Source organism: Arvicanthis niloticus, chromosome 3 (assembly GCF_011762505.2).
Source record: "Arvicanthis niloticus isolate mArvNil1 chromosome 3, mArvNil1.pat.X, whole genome shotgun sequence".
Lineage (NCBI taxonomy): Eukaryota > Metazoa > Chordata > Mammalia > Rodentia > Muridae > Arvicanthis > Arvicanthis niloticus.
In genome coordinates this window covers 40,304,968-40,312,717 of record NC_047660.1, presented here as the reverse complement: position 1 = coordinate 40,312,717, position 7,750 = coordinate 40,304,968, and positions in this window count along the sequence as shown.

Sequence of the window (7,750 nt, the reverse complement as noted above, 5' to 3'; positions counted from 1 at the left end):
TTGACCTCATCAGGGTAAACAGACTAACGATCCCACTCAAAAAAAAATTGGAAGAAAAAAAACCCTGCTACTCACAATCCTTGGAACATGTGATATTACATGAAAAAGGAAAGGAAGGTTGGAGGTGGAGATGAAGGTAGATAAACACCTGACTTTGAGATGAGGAGATCCTGAATTATATTCTTGTGCTCAAGGTAACCATAAAGACCTCTGAAAGTAGAAAGACAAACAGAAGAATTCCCATCAGAATGGGATATAAGGGAGCCCCCTGCAGATAGGCAGGCAATGGAGCCAGAAGCTAAGGAAAGCAGTTGTCCCCTAGAGGTTGTCAAAGGCAAGGGAAAGACTCCCCCTTGGAGGCTTCAGAAGAATATATATCTGTGATTGCATCTTGATCAAGCAAGAGCGGTGTGGGCAGTCTGACCTCCAGAGCAGTAAGATGCTAAATGTCTGCTGACCTAAACCACTCATCTTCTTGTGCTTTGTTACAGCAGCAATGGAGTGGAAAACTAACATGCTCTTCAGCTGGCTGCATGGTCCCCAGTATACATTAGGCACTAAGTAAATATTTGCTTATGGCTTCAGGACTGGTTCCAAGAAACTTCCTAAGAGGCAGAGAGACAACGCTGGCTTTGGTGTGTCCTTGGATCTCTTTATCACCGAGTGGGGGTGGGAATGGGGATGGGGAGGCCACGGTGGAGGGCAGGGTGAAAGGATTTGCACCCTAGCTCCTGACCATTAACTTTTCCTGGGATTTAGGGGCCGGTTCCTGATTTGTTTATATTACTTTCTGTTAATGGATGGTATTTTAAGACCAGAACCTTCCTGGAGGTATTTGTATTCTGGAGGACACTGGAGCTAAGAATTCACTGACACAGAGAAGGAAGGCAAAATGGTAGAACATCAGAGTAACGAGGAACTGTGATTCCAACCACTTTTTACACCCTAGTGAACAAGGAGCTACGGGGCATAAGTTTGGAACTCAGCTCCCCCTGGATGTCATTAGAGAAATGACATTTTTTTTTTCTTGATCCCCCTTACAGCTTACTGAGCTGAGCCCCTGAGCTCCCTGTGTCTAGTGGGCTAGGGGACAGGATAAATGTGGTCTGCCTTCTAGCTGTGTCCGGCTTAAATGTTACTTTCATATTAAAAACAAGTCTTCATTTTAGACTTCTTTTTTTCACTTGCTGGATTTCTGGGCTGGATGCTCTCCTTCTTATTTCCCAAGATGGTCTGAGTTATAGCCAAGGAGTCTAAGGCAGCTGGCTACAACCGCTACAGTGCTTTCTCTTTTTATCAGAGGGAATTCTCTCCTCAGGTTAGCCTGGGCTCAGACAGACGAGCAGTGCTGGGTCTTGGCCACTTATTTCTGTTCTTGAGAGTTACACAGCTTCGATCTTAATCCTCTTGCTTCACCTTCTCCTGTGATCCATTCTGTGCTCTGCATCAGGTGTGTGGAAGAATGGCATCCCCCTTTCTGCTCTAACATGCCTGTGTTCTGCTAGGTGAGCAATGGAAGGGCCTCATGGGGTCAGGATCAGGATCCCGAGTTCTTAGTTCTGTTGCAATCTGTTGGCCTTTAGTGAGTGTGGGCATGGGCCCTGTTGGGCTGAATTGTGTGTCCTATGTCTGTCTCCCTAAGAGGCTTGGGCCGCGGCTCAGGGTGGCAGAGACATGGAAAGTTGATTGTGTTCACTCCATGCCATGCCAGGCAGACATCAGGCTTTGAGAAGCCGCAGGACTCTGCTCTGGGGGTGAGGGAACACAGTTTGAGATCCTGCGGGGGGGCCAGAGCTCCTGGGTTGGGAATCCCTGGGCCAGGAGGCAGCTGGAACCAACTGGTCTCAAGCCCTTGGGCTCTCAGGCTCCGCTGAGAGGCCACAGAAAGGCCAAGATGGGGGCATACAGGCTGGATCTGCCCCAGCCGAAGGGGCAAGGGGGAAAAGCTCTGGCGGTGTTCTGCAGGGAGGGGGATCTTGGTCATGCCAACTTGCTTGGCTGGGTCATGTCTGGCTCGGCTAGCTCATTTGAGTTGGTGGCCTCTGTAGCTGGAACATAGAAGAGGTCTTTGGTGGGAGATTAGAAGGCAGCTTGGTAGTTGAAGACCATCTCCATGGTTCCCCATGGTGGGCCCCAAAGAAGAGAGGTAGCCTAGGTCTTAAGATATTTATTGTCATGGCAGAAAGTGGATGAAGCTATACCCCGTGTTCTCAGGGTGGGCCTGAGTTAAATACCTTTTTCGAGGAGGAGGGTCTGGAGAGGAATGCTTAATTGGCTACTCCCTCTGTCCTTTAGGTATCTCATGAATATGGAGATGTCTTGAGGCTCTGTGGCCTATAGTCATGCCCTCTAACTGTGCTATGTGATTGATGGCCACAAAACTCTCTTTGGGAGGGGCTGTAGAGGGCTGTGTCTATGTGAAAGCAACCAGGGGTCCCAGGAGCAAGGCCAAACTCCTACCATTTCTGAGGATCTCCAGATTCAAAGCCAGCTCGACCAGGTACCCACCTGCCTCTCACAGCCTACCACCCCACAGCCCTCTAGTAGGGGATCCAAAAGATCCTCGTTCTTTCTTCTTCAGTTTCTTTTTTCTTCATTTTAGCTGAGGGACTTAGGAAATGGACAGTCAAGAGACCTTATTCAAAATTTCTTAACAACTCTCATTCCCATCGGGAGGTAGCCTAATGTTTTCACTGTGGCTCACAAAGCCCACATGGTCTGGTCCCTCTTCACTTTGAGGTGTAAGTTCTCATCCTCTTCTTTAAACTCTATGATCTAATAATAGTGAACATTGTGAAACTCGCAAAACAGGTCGTTTTCTTTCTCAGTCTCAGACACTGCAGACACTCTCCCTTTGTCCTCTCCTCTTTTCCTGTCCCTCCTTCTGAGTCTCAGTTCTTGTGGTTGTCACTTGCTTTGGGAAGCTCAGACTTCACTTCCTAAAGTAACTTTCTGGCTCCTACTCCCTCAGTTTTGGTGGCTGCTACTTTCTTACATTCCACCAACATGTTGCTTTTAATTTGATTTTAATTGACTCCTAATGGTCTGTTTCCTTATGAGAACTCTTTTTTAAAAATACTATTTTATTTTCAGAGATTTACTATAATTACGTTGTTTCTTTGGTTCCATTCCCTCCCCTTCATATACTTCTTTCACCTCATCTCTTTCAAATTCATAGCCTCTTTCTTCTTCAATTGTGTACACACACACACACAGACACACACACACAGACACAGACACACACACACAGACACACACACACACACACACACACACACACACCATATCTTAAACATATAACTACAACACATTCAGTTTGTATAATGTTACTTGTATTATGTTTTCAGGATTGGACATTTAGTATAGATAATGAATTGATGTGCTCTTCCTTAGGGAAAACTCTTTCCTCAGCTTTCTCAGTGGGTAGCCCGGCTGTTGGGAGGGGGGAGGTCTGTGGACCCCAAAGGATGGAGCAACCTGGGTTTGAACACCCTGTTTTAAGCCTGAGGACTCCACCTCGCAGGTACACTGTACACCTGTGCTCACATTTTCACCGGTTTAACACAGCGTCTCGAGCAGAACTGAGCAAACTGTTTCTAACTATTACAACATCCTCTGATGCCACAGGGGTGTTTGCTCTTCCGAGCAGTACAGGAGGACATTTTTGTGCTGGAAATCCCTCCGTGTGTTTGAATATGAAATCAAACAAGATGTACTGATTAGCTTCAGAATTTCCTCAAGAATCTTTTACAAACTGCAAGAACAAAGAACCGCCTGCCTTTTTTTTTTCCCCTTGCAGGGAGATTAACTGTAGCTTTCCTTTATGTATAGAAGTCTCACGTTTGCCTCATCCTGCCCTTTGTGGGCTGATTGTATAACTAAGTTGGATGGGAAAACCTAACAGACCCTGCCTAATTCTCACAAAAATTCTGAATTCTGATTTCTTGAGAATTTAGTGCTTCAAGTAGGCATGGGTGTAGTAAGGGCATGGTATTTGGAGGGTAATAAAGCTCTAATCGAATACAATAATTCTTTAGCCTAGCTGACATTTTAAAGCCATGTGTTTTGTACACGATGAGTTTTAGTTCTTAAAATCACACCCAGTATTTACGTACTGTTCATAAATTCAATTTTTTTAAACAGTGTCTCACTTGGTCCTTATATCTGGTGCCCCCCCTTTATTCCTTCTTCTTCTTCTTCTTTCTTTTTAAAAGTCTTTTTAGAGTTTCCTGAATTGGAGGTCCACAAGATCTCTTCCTCTCTATGTATCCCCTCATTATAGTTTTAGATTCATAGGATTCTTTTGGCACTGGGCAACTAAAGGTCACTATGACCGACATGTAACCCTTTCAGGGGTCAATTCTTAATCTTCAAGTCACTTGATCCAGCTGAGTCATTTGACACAGCTGATTGCTCGCTCTCTTCTCCTTGCTATTTCCTCATTTGGCTCCAAGGACACCACACTTGCCTGGTTTTCCTCTGACCTCACAGGCAGAGAGCGCTGCACTGCCTAGATTTTTACACTTAGGCCTTTAAAAATCACAGATCTCAGGTGGATTTTCTCCCTATTGATACCCATTACTACTTTCCTTGCATCTCATGGTTTTAAGTATCATCAATATAGCAAAAATTCTTCACTTTATCACATGCACAAGTCTCTCCTATTTCCAGAACCATATTCAATGCTTACATATTATCTGTGCTTGGATATCTAAAAGGCATCTCCAATTTTACATTCCCAAAGCAGAGCCTCTGGACTTCCTCTCTGAGCAGGCTCCTTTTGTGGTCTCTGCATCAATTGCCAACTTCCTTCTTCTGTTTGCTAAGTGCAAGTACTTCAGTGTTTTCCTGAATCCACTTATCCTTTCCACCTCCTCTTCCTCCTCCTCTTACTCCTCTATTCTCTTTCTTTCTTTCTTTCTTTCTTTCTTTCTTTCTTTCTGTCTTTCTTTCTTTCTTTCTTTCTTTCTTTCTTCAACTATAATTTTTGTCAAGTGTCATCCAGAATGTGTCCGTGTCTCAGGGTTGTCTCCATAGCAGGACACCTGTCTACCTTGTCTGAAACCCAGTCATTCCCTTCTATGATTAGTTCAGTAGCCCCTACCCCAGTTTCCCACTTTGGTTTCTATTCAGTACTGTCTGCTCCCAACAGAGCAAATCCAATCAAATGTTAATCCAAAATGTTAATTATCTTGTTTCTCTACTCTACAGATGCCACATACCCAGAACAAAAACCAAAATCCTCATACTGGCGTTAAAGGTGGCTCCTGACTTCAGACCACTCTCCTCCACTTCATTTTATGACTGCTGTACTGGCCGCCTTGCTGTGTCATTCAGTCCAGGGATATGCATTTGCTTTTTGGGGGGAATGAACTTTCTCTTCAGACAGTATGGTGTTCCCTCCCCTATTCCTTCCTCTTTTCCTCTCTCTCTCCCTCCCAGCATTCCAATGTCTCCTTCTTGCAGAGATGTTTCCTGATCAGCCCTGCCTGCTACATTCCCTCAATCCTTCCCCTATTTTATTTACTTTGCACAGCATTCATTTTACTCTCTTATGCTTATCAAACGCACGAAAGCAGAATTCTGTAGTTCTGTTGCTATATCTCCCATACCTAGAGGAATGCCTGATATACAGAGCATGCATCAAGTGTTTAGAAGTAAATGAACAGTTAGGTTCTTTTAAAAAATCAAATCTGCATATTATTTTTTTCTCCACTCTATGAAGAGCCTGGGTACTCAATAAAATCCAAAAAACATATATATACAAACTGAATCATAATCAAGTATAAGAGTAGTAAAATAGAAGCATTTGTCCCAGGGAGAGGAGGGGAGGGGGTCAAGATGGGGTGTATACTATTTGTATTTGGTAATGGTTGGTCTAATCACCAGAGGCTTAGAACAAAGCAACAAGCTTTAAAAAAATTCAGGTTAGTGTTGTACAGATGTACTTATTTAAAAATAATCTTATAAAATTTTCATGATGACATCAAAGCCATAGCTATTCTAAGTACAGCAGCAAGATTTGCATACACCAAGAAAATATGAAAGCATGTAATATCATTATATAACATCAGAAAGGCAAAAATTTTCATAGTGTGATTAAATTAGAGGAGCCTCTGGCACTGACACCATAATATTTCTAGATTCCTGAGGTCCTAACAGTAAGTTATCAATTGTTGCTTGCTGGGCACAGGTGCCAGTAATATGTACTCCTTCCACTTGATGCTACTGAGACTGCCTTTTGATGATACTGATTAGAATGTATGATTGACATGTTTAAAATCAAATTGGGGGATATTTTTTCCTCCTCTAGAAATCTTTTTAATCCTCCCAGAATAAATTAGATTCATCTCAGTACATTCAGATCACCTTCATGGTCAGAAGGTCTCCAAGTCACTCAAGGCTCCATGTCTAGAGGACTCTTACCCTTGGTCTAAGGCTTTGCTGTCACTGACCTAGGTTTCTTAATCATTTCGAACAGGGGCTATATACTTTTCTATTTTGCCCTGTGCCCTACAAGAGCCAATAGTTCCAATAAATGCTGGCTGGATAAACTAAAGCATGCTCAGCGGGGACCAGGGTAGATGAGCCAATGGCCTCCCAACATACTCACAGACAAGGCTGAGTTATTTGATAGTTTTATAAAATTTATTTGTGAAAGTTTCCTGCACATGTTTGGATACTGCTTCATTTAATGACTCATTAATTTTTGTTCCATTTAAGTAACAGATTTAAAATTGGTTTCCTGGTGGTACAGTTGTTTCCTAGAACTTAACAAATCTGAAGGTTTGTTATAGACCTGTTATACCTGAAGTACATTTCTCACATCCTGCTATTCTGAGGAGAGAAGGGGAGATGTGATGTACAAATTATTGTGTTCTTTTTTTTTTTTTTTTAAAGAAAAATCTCTAGTTTCAATTTGAAACCTCAAACCAATGATTGAATACCCAAGGATAGTCCTATCACTGCAATTGGCTCAAGTGTGGATAGCAGGAACTGTGCCCTTCCAGGTGTGTGCCAGCTAGAGGGGATGATGCCACACATCTTCATGTCACCTTGACCATGAGGGATATCATGTTTGTGGTCATAGGATCTTCTTTCCTCCTCAAAGGAGCCCCAAGCAGAGACATTTGTGTGAAATCTCTTTATCTTTAAGGTGTGGACATCAAATAAATTGCATGTGATTGTTTTGGGGGAAATAATTCTTAATATGATACATTTTACTTGGTCTCAAATATCATCAACATGCTTTTATGATAATCTTTTTGAGACAAAGGGAAAAGTCTCATTTCATCCTGATGCTCCTTAGAGAAAGCTTTCATAGAATTTAAAAATCCCTTATGAAGGGATTTTGGTTTGAAGCCCAGTGACAGCAAGCCAGCTGGTTAGCTAACCTTTCTCTGAGGGAGACACTGGTATCACCTTGGCTTTCTGGAAATCTTCAGAATCTTCTTCATCATAGCACATCAGGAAGTTTGCTCTGGTGTAGCACTTCCATAGAAATGTAGTGCAAGCCACAAATGTGATAAAAAGCTTTTAACAACTGAATAAAAAGTGAAGATAGAAAAAATTAATTTTAAAAGAACGTTTTATTTCACTCAATGTATCAAAACTTAACATTTCAATATATGGTTAATGTACAATTATTCATATTTAGTCCCTTTCTCATGCTGATTGTTTGAAATTCAATACATTTTTAAAAGACGTTTATTTTATGTAGAAAAGTGGTCTGTCTGCATATACAATCTGC